This window comes from Meriones unguiculatus, chromosome 1 (assembly GCF_030254825.1).
Source record: "Meriones unguiculatus strain TT.TT164.6M chromosome 1, Bangor_MerUng_6.1, whole genome shotgun sequence".
NCBI lineage: Eukaryota > Metazoa > Chordata > Mammalia > Rodentia > Muridae > Meriones > Meriones unguiculatus.
Genome location: NC_083349.1, coordinates 41,641,555 through 41,661,978, shown reverse-complemented (window position 1 = coordinate 41,661,978; position 20,424 = coordinate 41,641,555). Strand labels below are relative to the sequence as shown.

Sequence of the window (20,424 nt, the reverse complement as noted above, 5' to 3'; positions counted from 1 at the left end):
GAAGAAGACAGTGCCTGGCAAGCATCCATGCTCCTGCTGGCCATTGTACTGGGCCTGGGGAAGCATGGGACTCTACAGAAAGGGGCAGCAGCCAGTTTGAACTACGTCCTTAGTTCCCTAGAGCACTGTGCTTATTTAATGCTTGAACAGTGTCAGGAGTGAGTGAGCCATCTATTCTATTCTATGAGTCATCAAAGAAATGTAAAGACCATAATGATATGCCCCTTCACAACCGTCAGGATGGCCAAAACAGACCACCGCACTGTCAGTCGCAAGTGTTGCCAGGTAATACAGAATCACACACATAGGCATTGTTGGTAGGGATCTAAATGGTACAGTTCTCTCCAAAAACAACCTGGCAGTTCCTCGGGAAGCTTAGCATGTAATTTCTAGATATACCAAAATCCCACCAGGAGCTACACCTCCATGGGAAATGAAAACAAGTGCACAATAAAACTTAAATACCAACATTCAGAACAGCACGGTACACAAGAAACAAAACAGCTAACGCAAGTGGTGACACACACCTTTAATCCCAACTCTCAGGAGGCAGAGGCAGGTGGATCTCTGAATTTGAGGCCAACCTGGTCTATAGGGCAAGCTCCAGGGCTGCCAAGGCTACGCCAGGGCTACACAGAGAAACCCTGTCTCAAAAACAAACAAGCAAACAAACAATCTCCATAAAACCCACAGAAAGAAAAAATATAGGAACAAAGATTATTCTTAAGAGTTGAGAGGTGGCAACAGCACAAATGTCCATCAGTTGATGGACGCACAAAAAGTGATCTGCCGTATCAGTAAAGACAGGAACCAAGTACTGCTATACGGTACTATAGAGGGGAATCCCAATAGCATCATCCTAAGGGGAACAAACTAAATCAAAAGGCCACATATTTAATATTCCTCATGTGAATTTCCCAGAATAGTAAAATCTACACACCAGAAAGCAGATTAGCAGTTGCAAAGGGTGAACGGGATCACAGAGTAATGGAAAGTGCCTGGGAGCAGTTTCTTACTGGACTGATGAAAATGTTCTGACATTCCGTTGATAGATCAGTAGTTCTGACTGTATTAAAGGTCACTGGGCTGTGCACATTAAATGCATGTGAGGTGTAGGTGCTATATCTAAACTGTGGGAGATCTCAGTAAGAGTTACAAGTGTCAGTAATAAGGTGGATGCAGAAATTCCCTAGTTTGGAATAGCTAGAAATTACCTAGTTTAGAGTAAAAACGAGGGACGTTCAGGTTTTGTCTCCACGTGTTTAGTAACACTGATTTGAATCAGAAACTGGCATATCATCAATTCAAAAGATCAGATTAGACTGTCCCAAACCAAAGTCACCTTGCATAAATAATAATGCAGCACGTGCTCAGCATTGCAGGAAGGTGCATCGACACAGTGGCCTTTGCTTTACTCACTTAGCTGCCGACTGTAGGCCTCACAGGAGAGCCCAGACAAACAGGCAATGGCCTCAGCTGACCTTTTCTGACCTTCCAGCTAACCTTTTACAGACATACAAACATTTTCAGAAACTTCTGCCTTCAGTTCCTCCCCCAAGACTTCTGAAATAACATGCTACTGTTTTATAGCTGACCCAGAACCCTTTCCATCAAACATGGTGGTCTTTCTGAAGTGGGAATACTAGAAAACACTCTGGCAGGAAGTGCCACCATGACAAACTCTTGCTCCATTTTAAAGCAAAATCCATTCTTCACAGTGGAGCCTCAGCATTTCTTCCATCTCAAAATCAGAACACCCTACTCTTCTGGTTCTATTGATTGGCTTTGTTTTGTTTTGTTTCTTGATACAGAGTCTTGCTTTGTAGCCCTGTTGGCTGATTTAGGTGATCCTCCTATCTCAGCTTTCTGTGAACTTAGGGAACAGCTGTTTCCCCCCCACCCCCTACTCAGCTTCTTCAGTTCTACAACAAATCCAAATGTCCTAGTTCAGGACCACACAACTGATCTTGCCTGGTACTGTAGGCCCTCCCACCACTTGTGAGAAATCTGTTGTTGTTTCTATCAAAGACAATTCACTGGATATGAGTTCCCCCCCCCTTCCCCTGACTAGCCAATTGCATCACACTGAAAATTGTGAAGCTGGAATGAGATTCATGTACCTACATCAGGAATAAAAGACAGAGACCTCTTGGGCCACTCAGGCAGCCTGGTATAGAATCCGGCACATTCTTTTTATAAAAAGAGATTGCCTTGCCAGATAACTTTCTCTTTGGTTGTGTGTTTCTTTATGCAACATCAAGAATTCTCATTCCTAACATTCATCACGATGCTATTTCCTGTCCCTCCAGGGTCAATCACACAAAAGGCAGTTGGATCTTACCTTCATGACTCTCAAATATGGAGGAGACATGTTTGTCATTGATATGAAAATAAGTCATCTTATAAGGAAATTAGATATTTCCCGACACTTAAAAACTTGGAAACAAACTTTCATAAAACATGCCACAAAGACAACATTTCCCCAGCAGGCCCCAGATGGTTGGGGGCTTGCATTCTGGGATACTGTCTCTGGAAATCAATACTGTAATAAGCAAGACAACTGCCTTTAATTTTACATCTAATGATCTCATGAGAACAGCCCCTGTGGAATCCACAGCTTAAGTGAATAGATGAACTCTATGTAATAGTATCATAGCAAACAATCAAAAATAATCAAAGCACTCAACATCAGGTTGACCATTAAGCAAATAACAGCAGAAAATACAAGGCATGCTATTTTGACATTTAAAGTTATAGAAACATGAATTTAAGTACAGATAAACTATGAATTAAGCTAAAGAATAATAATAATAATAATAATAATAAAAACCAGCATGAGGAACTAAATCCAAGCACACTGTAGTATACTGATACTCCTGGATTTTCCATGTAGTTACATCCTGAAAAGCCCATCTTAGTTTGAAAACACTATAAATCAAAAATTCATTCAGGCTGGCACAGTGGCACATGCCTATAACCCCAGCTCCTCATGAAGCCATGGCAGTTGAATTTTAAATTCAAGACCAGTCCTGTCTAAAGTTAAAAAACAAGAGGGGCTAGGGAAGTATTTTGATGTCAGAGTGCTTACCTAGCACGCTCAAGACACTGGAGCCAATATCTTCCCAAGTTATCATGTTTAATAACAATATAGCATACAGTAGAGCTCAGCATCTACTTTTGGTAATCATGTGGCCAAGCGCACGCTATAGCCTGCTGCTGCTCTGTGGCACTGAGAACAGCCTCATGGCTACTGCTAAACGGGGATTGGGGGAAGGGGAATCAAAATTCAAACCTTGAAGTATTGTTTTTAACGAGCACTTTATAATTTCTGCAGCATTGTAAAGTCAAAAATTTGTAAGCTCTCTGTATGCCTCTCTGTCTGTGTGTATTAATTACTTTCTGATGCTGTGATAAAACATTGACTGAAATGAACCCGGAAAAACAAAGGGTCCATTTGGCTTACACTTCAATGTCACAGTCCATCCCTGACGGAAGGCAGGGCAGGAACTCAGGACAGGAGCTTGAAGTAGGACTCTTGGAAGAACTCTGCATACTGGCTTGCTCTCCATGGCTTGCTCTCCATGGCTTGCTCGCTTTACTTTCATATATAATCAGAGACCACCTGCCTGGGCATGGCACCGCCCATAGTGATATGGGTCCTCTCTCATCAATCATTAGTCAAGAAAACGCCCCCCCCCACATGCCCACAGGCCAATCATATTGAAGAAATCATCATTTGAGGTTCCCTCTTCCCAGGTGACTCTAGTTTCTGTCAAGTTGATAAACCACCACCAGCACAGTATGGAAATATACAGAAGGGCCAGCAATTCTCTCAGTCATCATAGCAAGAGAGTGTAGTTACTACCTCACTTGGGTATTTTCTTTTAGGTTAATGTCTAAAAAATTCTCACACGGGCAAGGTATGTTCCACTGGATTTTCAGAACTATGAAAACATCAGCGAATATATTTACTCATTTGAAACTTCAATCCCAAGTAACAATTCAGTGTCTGGCTGTCCAAATTGGCCCTCACACCTGCTTGGGCCTAGATTAAAGCACTCTGCCCACAGGGGTAAGCTGGGGTGAGAGGTCAGCTCTGTAGTCACAGGACTGTGTATATAAGGGCTTTTGCCCCTGCCTTGATCCTCAGACCAATTTTGACCTGTCCAAGATAGACCTGTACCGTGGTAGTAAACCCATAGTGAGAGAGGTCAACCTTCTCCTAAGGAACTTAAGTGGCTTAGTAGTAGAACCTTCTTTGTGTTCCCAGAGATAACTGGTGTGAGCCTTGGGATTTGTTTAACACGTCTCCCTCATGAGCTGTCAGTATGACGGCGAGGGACTGGTGGCAGTGGGTAGGAAGAGAAGCACTATGTTTTCATTCAGATCAGTGATGACCATGACAGATGTTTGGGACCAAGACTCCATGAACTAACTGCAGAACGGACCTTGCCCAAAGCAGTTGCTAGACCATTTATTTGTACCAACCCACCGGCTACTTAATAAATGTGTAGCTACCTTGACATACCCGTTCTGAATTACCTCTTACGGTACAGCCTTAAACATGGCAGTTTATGCCAGAAATCGTGAATGGTTTTTACAACCCAAAAAGGCCAAATATTTCCTGAAACTGCATAAGAAAATGACTGGCTCAGCATTGGTTCATCAAATAATGAGGCAATTACAAAGCACCCTCTGCTAAGCAATGGAGACTTGAAGTTGAAGATGTGTTCATGCTCCTGGAAAGCCTAATCTAATGGGTAGTGAGAGTTGGACAATGGGTTAATTATAACATTATAAATCTAATGGGGAATGTGCACCTTTCCTTATGAACAGACAATAGGGGTCATAATTCAGCCCAGGAGTGCCAAGGACAGGTCTGAAGCTTTTGACCAGTTTTTGGACTAAAACCATTAGTAGGAGGAACCCAGGTGGAGAGGAAAACAGTGCAGTCAGACCACTCAACATCAGGTTTCCTGCTTCAAGCATTTTAACTCCCCTGCCGTGCCTTCTTGATGCAGTGTGTGTCTAGAAGAATGAAGTCGAGTGGGAATCCAACGACACAGGCCTGAGGTCTGCTGTCTGCCATCTGTCTGAGTTTAAGCACATGGGTGAGTGAGGCTGGGCCTTAGTTTATTACATGTAAACAGGAGGGGCTGGACTATGTGATCTCTGGGCTCCTTTCCAGAGCTAAGTGATATACATGGTGAGGATTTCCAAGTGGCACGTTCAGGACCACAGCCTACACCAGCAGCTGCACTAGGAAACCTCACAGCCCAGAGGCTTCTTTCTGACTCTCCTGTCTAAACAAACTTGTTTCACTAAAAACTGGTATGCCCAGCAGCCAAAGTGGCTGGAAAGATTTTTTAAAACAAGGAACAGCCTTGTCCATAAGTACTTTAAGAGGCTTAGGGGAGATTTCAAAAAAAGAACCATCCTTGTCTGACCTAGTCCCAAAACAACTCCATCTTTTCTCAAAACTTATTTTAGCTGAAATGATGGGAACAAAAGATACTATGCTCTTCCTAGGTTATCAAGAAACTGACCTAAGAATCTGAGTCTTCCTCTTTTGGGACATACTTACACTAACTTAGCTTTACATATCTCCTTTTCCAAAAGCAAGACTCAGTTTCTATCAACAGCCTCCAAGAGCAATGACATCATTACCATTGGTGCAAACATGCTATGGTCCTGGGCAAAGATTCTTATTATTTTGTTTCCCTACATCTTGCAAAAGCCCTAACTCTGCCCTTAATAGGACAGGCTTTTTACTCACCACTACTAAAGTGTTGGCCATGTTAGTATCATACACTAACCCCTTCAATAGCTTAATAAATGGAAATACAGTCTGTGCACAAAATAGCTATTCAAGATGCCAGTCATATTTGTTTTGGTAAAGTCGTAAGGTCTGAGTTATGAACCAAGGAGTTATTTTAAGTCTAGAATCCTTAAAAAGAAAAAAAAAAAAAAAGGAAAAAGAAAGCAACCAAAAACCCAACAACCCCAATTTTCCAAAAGCTTCTGGAAAGTGGTATTTCATGCAGTATTTTCACCACGTGTAATATTTGAGTAATACAATACTTAATTAAAAAAAAAACAGTAAAATTATACTACTATGCATATATTGCTCTTAGTACTGAGAAACAGTACGTGCTTAGAGGACCAAAGTAGTAAAATTATAGGGACATTTTTAGGAGACATGGGCAAGTGTGAAGATTATGCATAAAGAAATTATTTTTCTTCTATATTAATTAGTTCCCCACGTATTGTCCAACCTAAATTTAAAATATCCAATGCAGTCATAGTCAGAAGGATGACCTGAAGGTGTTCTGTGAGACTGCTAGACAATTATGCAAGAAGCTTTAGTTGGGAACATACAGGACACTTACATGTTCCTTTTATAGAGAGAAACAAACCTTAGACATAAAACTACCAGAATTCAAAGAAACACTGTATCAACAGGCTAACTTCGGCAAACTGTAGACAGACATCCACTTTGCAGTCTGCCCTGGGATCCTCTTCCAGGGAGTGATCTGAAATTTCGGCCTGAGGGTCAGCTAGGGAACTGTTCAGCAAGGAAGACGCCCGGGCTTCTCTCTGGGGATTGTGATTCATCAGCCTGAACACGGCTAGAACATGCATTTTAACGACTGTAGGAGTTCAGGTGCCCTACAGCTAAGTGCACTAAGAGAGAAGAGATAAAGACTGCCCTGTGGATTCAGTGCCAGCAGAAAGGCTCTCAACAGGCCTACCTTACCATTACGCCAACCTCAAATCTCAGGGAATAAGGCATACTTGGTTTTCACTCAGACGAGAGCAGAACTCAACCCCATTTGGTTTGTGTGTGACTCCTGACCACCCCCAATCAGGGAAATGTTAGATCCATAATTAAGCAAGGTCAAATTCCTGAGATGCCCTTAAAAGTAAATGTTTTGCTCCTTATACTATGTAAACAAGTTTTTCAAGGCACTTTAGAACAGGAAGGATTTTAATGGGGCAGGAGATGGGAGGGCAGGGTAGAGGAGGAAATGTGGGAGGGGCAACAAACACTAAGGCCTTTTGAAAAAGCCATATGAAAATCTACACAGTAGTTTAAATGGAGATACCCTATAATGGCAGAACAAATAGTCCAACTAGACATCAGATGCTACCAAATAAAAACCCCAGGAATGGGTGACATATTTTTGAGCTGTTGGTCAATGGTGTCTCATAGATCTCCCCCAAACATTATAAGTTATTTCCTGTGTTCTTGATTGCCCATCCAGAACTTGACAGTAAGACTCTGTTGCTGAAGACACCACATACTTAAGTCATAGAACACAGAGACATCTACCCGGCTCTCAACTGGAAGCTTCATCCTTACTGGCTTACTATTCATTCTTGGTGCTGGAAGATGCTATTCACCACTGGAGGAGAAAAGGAATCGTCAGTCTCACTCAGCTATGAACCCTGGGAACTACAATAACGACCTACCCAGCAAAATAAATTTACTAGTACAATAGTGGCATGAATGTTATGGGAGTAGCAAATCACTTAAAAATTAGATTTCATGGACTTAAGGCCAAGATGGAACCCATTCCTGACACAGTCAATGAGGGTAAGAATCTGTGGCTAGACAGGGCATGGGCCCTACGGTAAAACCTGCTACTATTATTCTGTTAAACCGATGACTCCTAATGCCTTATAATTCATTGACTAGTGCATGATTCAGCCTCATCAGAGAAGCTGCTTTGAATTGATAGTAACAGAAAACTGCAACTGGTCAATGTACTGAAAATAAGAGACTTCAAAATTCTCAGCCCTGGCAAGTTGTACTTGCACATTTATGAATAAGTATGTATATGCATATACATATATGTATGAAACAACAGTTAGTGAAAAACACAGGCCATAGATTTACAAGAAAACACCGATGGGCATATGAAGGCAAAGAGGAAATGATGTAATTATACTATAATCTCAAAATAAAATAAATTAAAAGAAAACAGGGAACAATTTTCACCATAAAAATACGTGACAAATACAATGGAACTAAAGCCAATGATCTAACGTGTTGTCCTCCATGGTCTCCTAATTTCCTTACACAATATTGTCAACTCTCTCCTCTCTTAACCATGCTTACTGCTGACATTCTTGTGGCACTTACAACCTTTTCTTGAATAAAGTAATATGAACATATTTTTTAAATGCTCACCCCTACATGGGATGTCTGTATTAGATCCCGCCCCTCAAGGCTCAAGGATCTATATGAAAGAGGGAATCAGAGGTGGTAGATGACGTGAAGGAAACAGTTTTCCATACACAACAGGGCAGATACCCAAACGAGCTTACAGAGATTGTGACAGCATGTACAAGACTTGAACAAGCTCAAGCCAGATGAAACCCCAGCATGGAGGAGTGGGCGTGGACATGAAATCCACCAATAGCTGAGGAGCTCCTGACATTTCATTACTGTGGGGAGAAGGAGAGTCAGTTTTCTTCAGTGAGTAACATCTGATATACTGCCCACGCTTCAGCAGACTCCGCACCTAGGAGTAGTCACCCAACACGAACTGTGCTAGGTCAGCAGGGGCGAGGAGGAAAACGAGAGGGAGAGAGAGAGAACAAACAGAGATGTAGAGATAGAGACAAGGATATAAAGGAGAATATAAAGTGGATGGCATGGGAGTAGGGGAAAATTTGGGAGGAATAAGGAGAAGGAGATGAATATAATCAAATATGAGATTCTCAAAAGTAAATAGAAACATTTAAAAAGTAAGGAAAGGAAAAAGGAAAGGGAAAATCAAGGAAAGGTAATATTGTTCACACAGTGAATGAACTGGACTGTACATGTTGACTAATCATAGGGTTCCCTCTTTGAACCCATTGCTCAGCTAAGCCTGAACACTGACCAGCAACTGTGTAGGAAGAATTGTTTCATTTTGTGTCCTCAAACACCCTGTAGAATCCACAAGAGTGCTGTAGGATGGCCTTAATCCATAACAAACTATGAAATGGAATTGCATCTCTGTGAGATCTTGCTATCCGTATTCTTTGTTAGTCAACACTATACCCACCAAGAGCTTGCAACTTACCTGGTTCTCACTATTACCACAGCGATTATTCTCCATTTTATGACCCCTATGCAGTTCTCAAATAATTAAACACAAATGGAAAATTTTACTCCAAAAGACGTTGTTTTTCAAGCTTTAATAAAGGATACTTAACTGTCTACACCTTTAGAACACTTTGTGTATGAAAATAAGTCAAGACCTTGGTGACATTCTTGTTCCTAGCGAGTAAGCATGTGCCTGTGAACCCTGTGGCAGTTCAGTTGCTTTTGTGCAGCGTGGCTGTGGATTAAGCATGCTAAGGTGAAATTAACCTATGGAAATGAAATATTGGAAAAGGAACATCTAAAACAAGCTTCTTCAACGAAACCATGGCATGTGGTGCAGAGGCCAGAGGGAAGACCAAGGCAATAGCCGCACGACACTCCCTGCGATGCCCCTTTTAGTCAACAGCAAGGCATTCGTTCTCCCTCAAGAAGGAGTCAGGCTGGTCCTGCTTCTAGTTCTGTCAGTCTCTTTCACTAACATAACTTTGAGAGTATTAAGAAAGCTCTCCTTCCTGCTTCAGAGCTGAGAGGAGCTTGAGTTGTTAGTGCCTGGAGACCATGGTCCTTTCCTAAAGAAGGCTACTATAATGAGCCAATAAAAATCTAACATGCAGGCCCTGTGTGCCATGACTTAAAGGGGAAAGAAATCCCCGACCAACCATAACTTGTCACACTGTAATTCCTGCCACCAAGATGCATATATGACTGTTCAGTGACCGCTTACACTGGAGGATAGTTTGGACACTGAGCTCAGCTTGGTGACACTGGTAGGTCACTACATCTGATGAGCATCATATGGGGACACGGAGCAAGCAAATCCAGCCCAGACCATCCCCTGGGGCTGAAAGACGTGAGGAAGACAACAGGCCCCCAAAAGCAATGGTGGGGATTAGGGTACAGTCCTCTACCAGAAGGAATCCAGAATAATAAAGGTGAAATCAAGTTCCAAAGCTAGTCTAAGGGGAAAGAAGATATTCTTAATCAAGTCTCTGCCTCAAGGGCAGAATAAAACTTTGTGCTGTAGAATACCCTAGAACCAACTTTGCCCATATCTTTGCTTTCCTCTAGATTAGGAAGTAGCAGCACTTTATAGGCACATTGGCTACCAACACAAGTTAGTCAGTCACAAGGCTTGCATAAATTTACGTAAGGATGTTTACACAGGCATTTTGTAAAATAAGCAAATCCAGCAAGAAATAACTGTCGACATTCTCACACTAGTTTACAAACCACTTATGTCTGAAAGGAATAACACCGGTTGCTCAAATCCTGCTTTGTCAATTACAAGCTACGTCATTTTGGGCAAATGAGTTGGCATAGCTAAGCACACGGCAAAGAGGCCTAGAGACACAGAGAAGTCCCAGCAGGCAGAAGCTGTAAGGCCGGAGAAGCTGTCGGTAAGAACAGTCCTCAAGCAAATGGCCACAGTGGGGTCAGCAAAGGAGGGGGATATAGTCACAAGTCCCCAGCCGGTCAAGTTGTAAGAATGGCCCCAGGGTCTGGCTACATGCCCTCTTTACTTTCAGGTATACCTTTAAAAAAAAAATCTCATAATCTGAGTAACAAGATTATTTATCACTTTTATACATTGGAAGAGCCTGCCACCATCCCCATTATTATTATAATTAAGAATGCTAGTCACAGACAAGGAACTACAGACAACTAAGGAATGCTGGGAGTGGGACAGTCTTCCCAAGGGGAAGAGCAACTCCCCCCAACTGATTATTCAGTACCAAGTGGCCAGTCCAGGAATTGTGTGTGTGTGTGTGTGTGTGTTTAACATACAGATTGAGAAGACTGTATTCTTATGCTTAGGAAATACAGAAAAATATATAAATAATACACAATTACAGGTAATATATTTAGCAACAATTAAAGAAAAAGGCATGAATTTCAGAAAGAGTAAGGTGAGTACAAGGAGGGGTTGGAGAATAGAATGATGTAATTATAATTTGAATTAAAAAAACAAAATATTAAATAATATTTGTAAAAGTTTTAGTACTGACAAATAAGAGTATTTGTCAGTACTAATTTAGAGTACTTACTGTCTAAATGGGAATGTTCTAATGAGCACATTTAACCTTTGCACCCACCAAACAGGGAAGAGATTAGTATCTGCAAATTGGGAAACTGAGGTTACAAAACCTGCACAAGGCTTTTGGGTAGGTGAAGAAAAGAAAGGTGGTAAAAGACAGCCCCACTGGAAAAATTCATCACAGCCACATTTCAGAGAAGCCTATCCCAGGAGCTAGGCTTCTGATACTTTCTCCAAAAGATTAGTGGCAGAGAGGTAGGCATGCAAAGGTTTTCCCAAAGAAGGAGATTCAACTTTACCCCGACCCTTGAAAAGAACAGGTTTGGCCTGCTGCTAAGACTTTGAACCCAGCTTCCATATCATTAATCCTTCATGGGTAAGTAACTGTGGAATATGCTCCACGGGTAATGCAAACAGCCATGACAGCAACGGGCACAGACTTCAAAAAATTACAGAAGATTCATTTTTCAGCAGCTCTCATGTTCTCTGTGGATACAATTTTATCTCTCCTTGTTGCAACTAGGATAAATGCCAAACACTCAGTGAACCCTCAGAGGTTCAAAATCTGTTATTGGAGTGAATACTTTTCCTGGAATGTGGGCAAAAGCAGTAAGAGGAGGTACCCAGGACGAACATTTCATGCAAGCCTTACTCATGATTGGTCCTCACCCCATGTTTCACATCTTTTCTTGACATACTCTCTACGCCCAGCCTCCTCTCTGCATCCCATGACTGCTACCCTCATTCCCATAAGAAAGAAAACCTTTCCTTCTCAGGCAGCCTGCCTCAAAGTCCGAGTTACACATTTCCCCTGACATGCAGGATCTACCTCCTCTCTCTCCAGGGGCCCCGCCTCTCTGCCTTTCTAGCATTCAGTGTTCTGCAGTGGCTGTTCTAAATAAAACTACTGGTGACCTGTCGCTGGACAGCCCTGGTTTTGTTCTGACTTTACTTTCCTGTTGCATCAGATGCTGTCGACGTCCAACCCTCATGAAACTAACTTCCTTGAGAGGATACTCCAACTATTAACTCTGCCTCTTGAGTGAGCCTGTTTCTTAAATTGGCTTTCTTCCCCCTTTAAGTCATTGAAATGTTTTATTCCTTCAAATAGCAGCACTTGTATAAATTTGGGCATGAGAGGATGGGGTTCCAGGTAACTCTTGTTCCTGAGGCATGGGAAAGCATTAGAAAGGAGGAGGAAGAAAAGGAGGGAGAGGAAGAGGAAGGGGTGTAGATGAGAAGGAGATGACGGGGCAATGGCAGTGTGTAACGTGCTTGCCATGCAAGCATGGGGACCTCAGTTCAGATCCTTAGCATCCATGTAAAAAGCCAGCTGGACTAGCATGTGCCTATATTCTCAGAGCTAGGGACGCGGCGACAGAAGATCCTTGGGGCTTGCTAGTCAGCCAGCCTAGTAGAATCAGAAAGCTCCAGGCCTATGAGACACCCTTGCCCCTCCCTACACACACATACACACACACACACACATACACACACAGGCAATTCCAGGCCAATGAGTCTGGGAACATGTTATGTAGATAAATTATTATAAATAGTTTTTTTTTTTCCTCAGAGGAATTCAGTTTCCTTAATTGTTTCATTCCTTCAGGGGACAATGTCAAAGCTATTTATCCCCCAAACTACTCCTTTTGGTCATTTAGTTCCAATGGAAAAATTTTCTCTACAGAACACAGAAAGAAATTTCTATAAAGTAATTAATTCCTCCTCTTTTGCCCTAGTGAAAGCCTGGGTCATTTCCTGTTGGTTTAATATTAAACCACACAGACCTCCTGCGACCTCATATCTTGAGCCCCACATGCTTCTGCAGGCGTGGTAAATGTTGTGCCAGGACAGAATGTCAAGGGAAAATGCACTTAGTTGTGGAAGACAGGCAGGAGTTCATACAGTGTCAGGATGCGGATTCACCTTACACTGCCCACGAGCTAAAGTGAAGGAACAACCCACGGGTCAGCTGCAACTCCGTGGAGTTCTCACACTGACTGTCTAGATGCCACAATTAAAAGCAAGAGTACATCCTTTGAAGGGCTAAATGGAGACTGGCAGATGTCATGCACTCCAACCAAGTCTAACAGAGAAGAAAGGCTTAATATCATATATTAAACCTTTGAAAGGAAATTTATTGAAGCCGCCAGAGTGGTGCTGGCAGTCTATAAAACAAGCTGACTTTTCTCTTTGCATTTACCTCTGTGGAGTAATCATCTGTGGTCTGAGGTGGGCTGAGCTTTGCATGGTGACTTGCCTTCACTGCTTCAGAGGCTTTATTGTCAGGCATCAAACTGAGGGTGGGGTGAATGCTCTGCTACAGCAGCGCTCCCCCAAATTCATGCCATGGGCTATCTCTGAACCTGGATGTTGGCCAGACCTTCAGCACTGATTCAAGTTTCTGGGAAACTTCCCAGCATCCTACCGTCCCAGGCAGTGGGAGTGTTTACTGCAGCAACACCAGCACAACAATAACAGGTACAAAGCCAGAATCAAGAAACATGTTTTTGTTTCAATGTGGGATAGTGGCCTCCATGTAGACGCAATCCTTGTTTCACAGCATGCATCCACTTTTGCCCTCACTCTGCTCAGTCACTCAGGACTCAGCATTACTATTAGACCCAAATGACCATCCACAAGGTGACCACATTCCCACAGGCCTCTGCCTTGAAGAGTTAGCTTCCTCAGGCAGCAACCTGATATTGTAACAAAATGATCTCAGTAAAGATGTAATCAAATCTATGACCAGTAATTCAATAAATTAGCCAGCCAAAGACCAAACCATGCTGAAGGATGAATTGAGGGAGCTGCTTTTAAAGGACCTTAGAAGAAACAACAAAGAAAATCAGTAAGGAGTCAGGGCATACAATGACAGAAAGTTCAAAGGTGGAAACTGGAGTGATGTCAACCTGGGTTTTGAAAGGCACAGGCCGAGAACAGCAGGTAGAAAAAGCCAAAGCAAGGGCACGGAGCCCCTCTGGTGCTCTAAGGACACACACCTTGGGTAGTAGTGACACCATATTCAAAGGCCAATTAACTCAAATGAAGTTCTCTTCTCCAAATGACCAGCCCCTCAGTGCTGAACTTACTGTAATTTCTTTTCTTAGCTCTAGTGGAGTTTCACAGATTCTACGTCTTATATAAACAACCCTCCTCCTTTAACTTCAAGAACTCCTAGCGCAGTGTACATCGGGTGTGGCACAATTAGAAAGCCCATATTTATAGTCTGTGACCCTGCTGGCTCAGCTCAGGCTGGAAATAATTTCCCCAGAGACAGCCACACTTTTTAAACAAATACTTTTTAACACTAGTTTAAATTTTTAGTTGAAAGACAAATACTACCAAAGACTTGCTGAGGAAAATTTTTTTTTCTTTCATTTAAAACTTTGGAATTGTGGCAGTAGTAAAGACATAAAATTACAATTTATTTACTATTACTCTTGACTTTAAATATAATTTAAAATGAAATAGAAAATTCAAATTAATTGTTTAGTGAATAAAAAGTACTTCATTGTATTTATCAGACGTGGATATTAAATAATTTATGAAAGTCTACTTCACTTAAGTGTGAAAATATTTTAATAATTGCTGATTGGAAAATATAACGATTATTTCAAACCTTTTTGACCATGCATGGTGGTGCCTGTCTATCACGCCAGCACTCAGAAGGCTGAGGCAGGATTGCAAGTTTGATCCAGCCTGGGCTACACTACACAGCAAGACCTTCTCAAAATAATTTCAACCAGCAGCTGATGAGATAACAGTTGGTAAAATGTTTGCCACGTACACAAGTACCTGTGTTTGATCCCTGGAACCCACAAGAAAAGCTGGGTGCCATAATGTAAGCCCTTAATCCCAGCACTGGGGAGGCAGAGACAGGGGGATCCTTGGGCTTATCAGCCAAATCAGCCAGGTTAGCCCAGTTGGCAGGCTCTAGCTTCAGGGAAAGACGCTGTCTAAAAAGGGCAAGGCTGCCCACTCTCTCCACATCTCTTCAGCATAGTTCCTGGAGTATTTGCTAGAGCAATAAGACAATTAAAGGAGATCAAGGGGATACAAATTGTAAAGGAAGAAGTCAAAGTATCACTATTTGCAAATGATATGATAGTATACCTGAGTGATCCCAAAATTTCTACCAGAGAGCTCCTACAGCTGATAAACACTTTCAGCAAAGTGGCTGGATACAAAATTAACTAAAAAAAATCAGTAGCCCTCCTGTATACAAAAGACAAAAGGGCTAAGAAAGAAATTAGGGAAACAACACGCTTCACAATAGCCACAAAGGACATAAAATACCTTGGTATGACCCTAACCAAGGAAGTCAAAGACTTGTATGAAAAAAATTTCCAGTCTCTGAAGAAAGAATTAGAAGAAGATATCAGAAAAGGTAAGATCTCCCATGCTCATGGCTTGGCAGGATTAACATAGTAAAAATGGCCATCTTACCAAAAGCAATCTACAGATTCAATGCAATGCCCATCAAAATACCAACACAATTCTTTACAGACCTTGAAAGAAAAATTCTCAACTTCATATGGAATAACAAGAAACCCAGAATTGCCAAAACAATACTCTACAATAAAAGATCTTCTGAAAGTATCTCCATCCCTGATCTCAAGCTGTACTATAGAGAAACAATACTAAAACTATATGGTACTGGCATAGAAACCAACTGGGGGATCAATGGAATCAAATAGAAGACCCTGAAATAAACCCACACACTTATGGACACCTGATCTTTGACAAAGATGCCAAAATCATACAATAGAAAAAAGATAGCATCTTCAACAAATGGTGCTGGTCTAACTGGATGGCTACATGTAGGAAAATGCAAATAGATCCATACTTATCACCCTGCACAATATTAAAGTCCAAGTGGATCAAAGACCTCAATATAAAACCAGACACACTAAACCTGTTAGAAGAAAAAGTGGGGAAAAGCCTGGAACTCACTGGCACAGAAGACAACTTCCTGAACAGAACACCAACAGCACAGGCTCTAAGAGCAACAATCAATAAATGGGACCTCATGAAACTGAAAAGCTTCTGTATGTCAAAGGATACTGTCATCAGAACGAAATGACTGCCTAGAGATTGGGAAAGGATCTTCACCAACCCTATATCTGACAGAGGGCTAATATCCAAAATATATAAAGAACTTAAGAAGTTAAAAAGCAACAAATCAAATAATCCAATTAAAATATGGGGTACAGAGCTAAACAGAGAAATCTCGAATAGAGGAATATCGAATGGCAGAGAAACACTTAAAGAAATGGTAGCTCAGTAACCAAGTGGGTTTCCCTAGTAAGGTGAACAGGGACTATTTCTGATAGGAACTCAACGGCAGGCTCTTTGACCTCCCCCCCCAAGGGAGGAGCAGCCCTGCTAGGCCACAGAGGAGGACTTTGCAGCCAGTCCTGAAGATACCTGATAAAACAGGGTCAGATGAAAGGGGAGGAAGTCCTCCCCTATCAGTGGACTTGGAAAGGGGCAGGGAGGAGATGAGAGAGGGAGGGTGGGATTGGGAGGGAATGAGGGAGCAGGATACAGCTGGGATACAGAGTTAATAAAATGTAACTAATAATAAAAATTAAAAAAGAAAAAAAAAGAAAGTAAATATAAAAAAAAGAAAGAAATGCTCAACATCATTAGTCATCAGGGAAACACAAATCAAAATGACCCTGAGATTTCACTTTATACACATCAGAATGGCTAAGATCAAAAACTCAAGTGACAACACATGCTGGAGAGGTTGTGGAGAAAGGGGAACCCTCCTCCAATGCTGGTGGGAATGCAGACTTGTACAGCTACTCTGGAAATCAATCTGTTGCTTTCTCAGGCAATTAGGAATAGCGCTTCCTCAAGATCCAGCTATACCACTCCTAGGCGTATATCCAAAAGAGGCTCAAGTACACAATAGGACATTTGCTCAACCATGTTTGTAGCAGCTTTATTTGTAATAGCCAGAGGCTGGAAACAACCCAGATGCCCCTCAACTGAAGAATGGATACAGAAATTGTGGTACATCTACATGATGGAATATTATTCATCAATACAAAGCATGAAATTTTCAGATAAATGGTGGGAACTGGAAAAGATCATCCTGATTGAGCTATCCCAGAAGCAAAAAGACACACACAGTATATACTCACTCATATAGACATGTAATATAGGATAAACCTACTAAAATCTGTACACCTAAAGAAACTAATCAAGAGAAAGGATTCTGGCTAAAATGTTCAATCCCCATTCAGAAAGGCAAAGAGGATGGACATCAGAAGAAGGAGAAAACAGGGAACAAGTCAGGAGTCTGCCACAGAGGGCCTCTGAAAGGCTTTGCCCTGCAGGGTATCAAAGTACATGCTGAGACTTATGGCCAAGCTTTGGGCAGAGTGCAGGGAATCTTATGAAAGAAGTGGGAAATAGGAAGATCTGGAGAGGACAGGAGCTCCACAAGTAGAGCAACAGAACCAAAAAATCTGAGCATAGGGGTCTTTCCTGAAACTGATACTCCACCCAAGTACCATGCATGGAAATAACCTAGAAGCCCTGCACAGATGTAGCCCATGGCAGTTCAGTGTCCAAGTGGGATCCATAGTAATGGCAACAGGGACTGTCTCTGACTTAAACTGATTGGCCTGCTCTTTGATCACTTCCCCCTGAGGGGGGAGCAGCCTTACCTGGCCACAGAGGAAGACAATGCAGCCACTCCTGATGAAACTTAATAGACTAGGATCAGAAGGAAGGAGAGGGGGATCTACCCTATCAGTGGACTTGGGGAGGGGCATGTGTGGAGAAGGGGGAGGAAGTGAGGGATAGGGAGGGGAGAAGGGAGGGAGCTACAGGGGGATACAAAGTGAATAAAGTGTAATTAATAAAAAAATTTAAAAATAAATAAATAAATAAAAATTAAAAAATACTGGGGAAGCTGACTGAGGAAGACACCTAATCTTGCTCTCTCTCATATGCACACACAAATATGTGCATACACACATAAACAAAACACATCAAAAAACCTAACCCATTCAATACCAAACTTTACACATCTATAATTTACATCTTATTTTTCAATATTATTAACAACTTTTAATTTCAATATTTGACTTAAAGAAAAAGAAATAATGTTAAACTCAGTTTTCCTCCATGGTACTTTTTATCTAACTTTCTTGGGCTTCTTTAGGGGCTCATTTGAAAAGGGTGAAACTGTTTAAACATGTCCATACCTCCGGATACAAAAGCATGTGCACTTGGAAACTGGAATCATTCTGCAGAAGTATCTTTCTTTCTACCATATGTAAGTAATCCCCTAAATATCCGAATGTTCCTTCTACTTCTGCATCTTTGTCAGCAAAAAGTAAACTGCGTAGCGTGCATGCTTCTGGCTGTCAGTTTCTTCCTCCATTTAGGGCAATACAGCAAATGAAGGCAGCCTACAGTAGGAGAGGGGTCAGCCTCCCTGGGTCTTGGAAAAATAATCTTTCAACTTCATCAGTGTTCAAGACTCTGACTTCATTTACAAGAGTTGTGTTCTGGATTCATCATGAGCCATGAGCTAAAAAGGAATATATTCTAGATGGTTATGTAATACAGGTGGTAACTGACAACAGCTCACACGGCTGTAAACCAGAGCAAGGATTCACAGGCCACCCAGTCCTCAGACCTGACCGAAGCAACCTCAGGAGGGGAGGACGAGGCAGAACAATAAACTTGCCTGGTGTGAGCAAAGAGACCAGTGATCTGAACCCACATGTCCTGTGTATTCTAGACGTCTGTCCTAGGAGAACAAACTCTACCCTACTGAAATTTACAGTCCACCAGGGGCAGGTGGGAGGACATTAATAAGTAGTCACATGTCAAAACTTGAGATAAGTGCTAAGGCAAAGAAGAAAGTGTTCTATGTGCAAAAAAGGGAACTATAAGATTTGATATTAGATCAAAGAACACCTGATATAGTATATGTTGAATATTGCTCTTCAAACTGTGTATCTGCATGAAAGGGGGGGAGGGACTGAAGGAAGAGAGAAAGAGAAAAGAGAGGAGAGAGAGAATTGGATGAAATGTATTTTCATCCACTACCTTTGAAAGTTACCATTAAAGACCAAATTAAGGTTTGGAGTAGGAGGTACCGACAGATTATCTCTGAGGATGGGAGTTGTAGAGAGAACAGGATGTCGAAAGTCAAAAGTCCCTTTTATTAAAACTGTCTTCCAAGGGGCAAGGTGAGAAACATCCGCTATCTAGAATCAGGCGCTGTGATGTGCAAGTGCTACATGTCCTACTCCTCATCTGGAGTCCCTGAATGGGAGTCGGGGGATGAAGAGAAAACAGCTCAGAGGTTGACACAAAAATGGTACCCTCGGAATGCCCGGGACTCCTGACATGAAACAGCATGTGTCAATCAGCAAATAATGAACTGTCAAGGCGCTGGCAGGATCCTTCTTCTTTGCATCTGAAACTCGAATTGGTGGCACAGAGAGACCAGAACTGAAGCCTGGGAACCAGGACGCATCTTTCACCACATCATGTCTTCCAGATAAAGACAATAGCAACTCATGCTCAGTGGGTTTCCAGGCTGGGTTAGAATGTTAGCAGCCCTCAGGGTCAGGAATGTGCCCTTGATCAGGCAGGGTCAGATGTGAATGGTGATCTATTTGTTACTCAGAAATGCAGGCATGGGACTTCCAACTATCCCAAACATTTTCTTTTCCTTCTCAAAAATGCTAGCTTTCTGTTTTATTCTATTCCCCTGAACTGATCATGCCCCTGGAGGCTAAGCAATATTTAGGGTCTTTAAGCAGTTGTTCTAGTCTTGATGATGTGCCAAAGTTAGACCATTTAGTTTGAAAATGCATTAATTTTGTTGTTGTTCACAGCTGACATCAGAGAAGAACAAGTCAACTCATGCTTTTCTCACAGGAAGACAACACCATCAACTGGAGATGAAATATTCAAATAAAAGAGCCTATGAAGAGCATTTCATATTCAAACCACAACAGATAACCATGACAAAAAAACTCATTTCAGCCAAAATGTCTGTTAATTCCAAAACTTTAGATCTTTTTCTCAAGCTCCTCAGAGGAGAGACCTCTACAAGATTGCCAGGAGCTGTGAGATTCTCTCACTCCATTCAGAGAGCCTGGAGTCCACCTCTCCCCACAGTTAGTCCTATGATGATCTCAGGTGAAATAGAATATATGTATTAGTTACTCATCTAAGGAAGGAGGAGTTGATTGTAGCTTTCAGACTGAGGGGATACAATCCATCATGGCAGGAAACGATGGATGGCAAG

General features: G+C 41.9%; 1 protein-coding gene across 1 annotated transcript in view; it reads right to left on the bottom strand.

Annotated features, from left to right (window-relative positions):
• Positions 1-20,424, bottom strand: part of Dock8 (dedicator of cytokinesis 8) — a 203,293-nt gene that overhangs the window by 156,297 nt on the left and 26,572 nt on the right. The gene's annotated exons all lie outside the window — the stretch shown is intronic.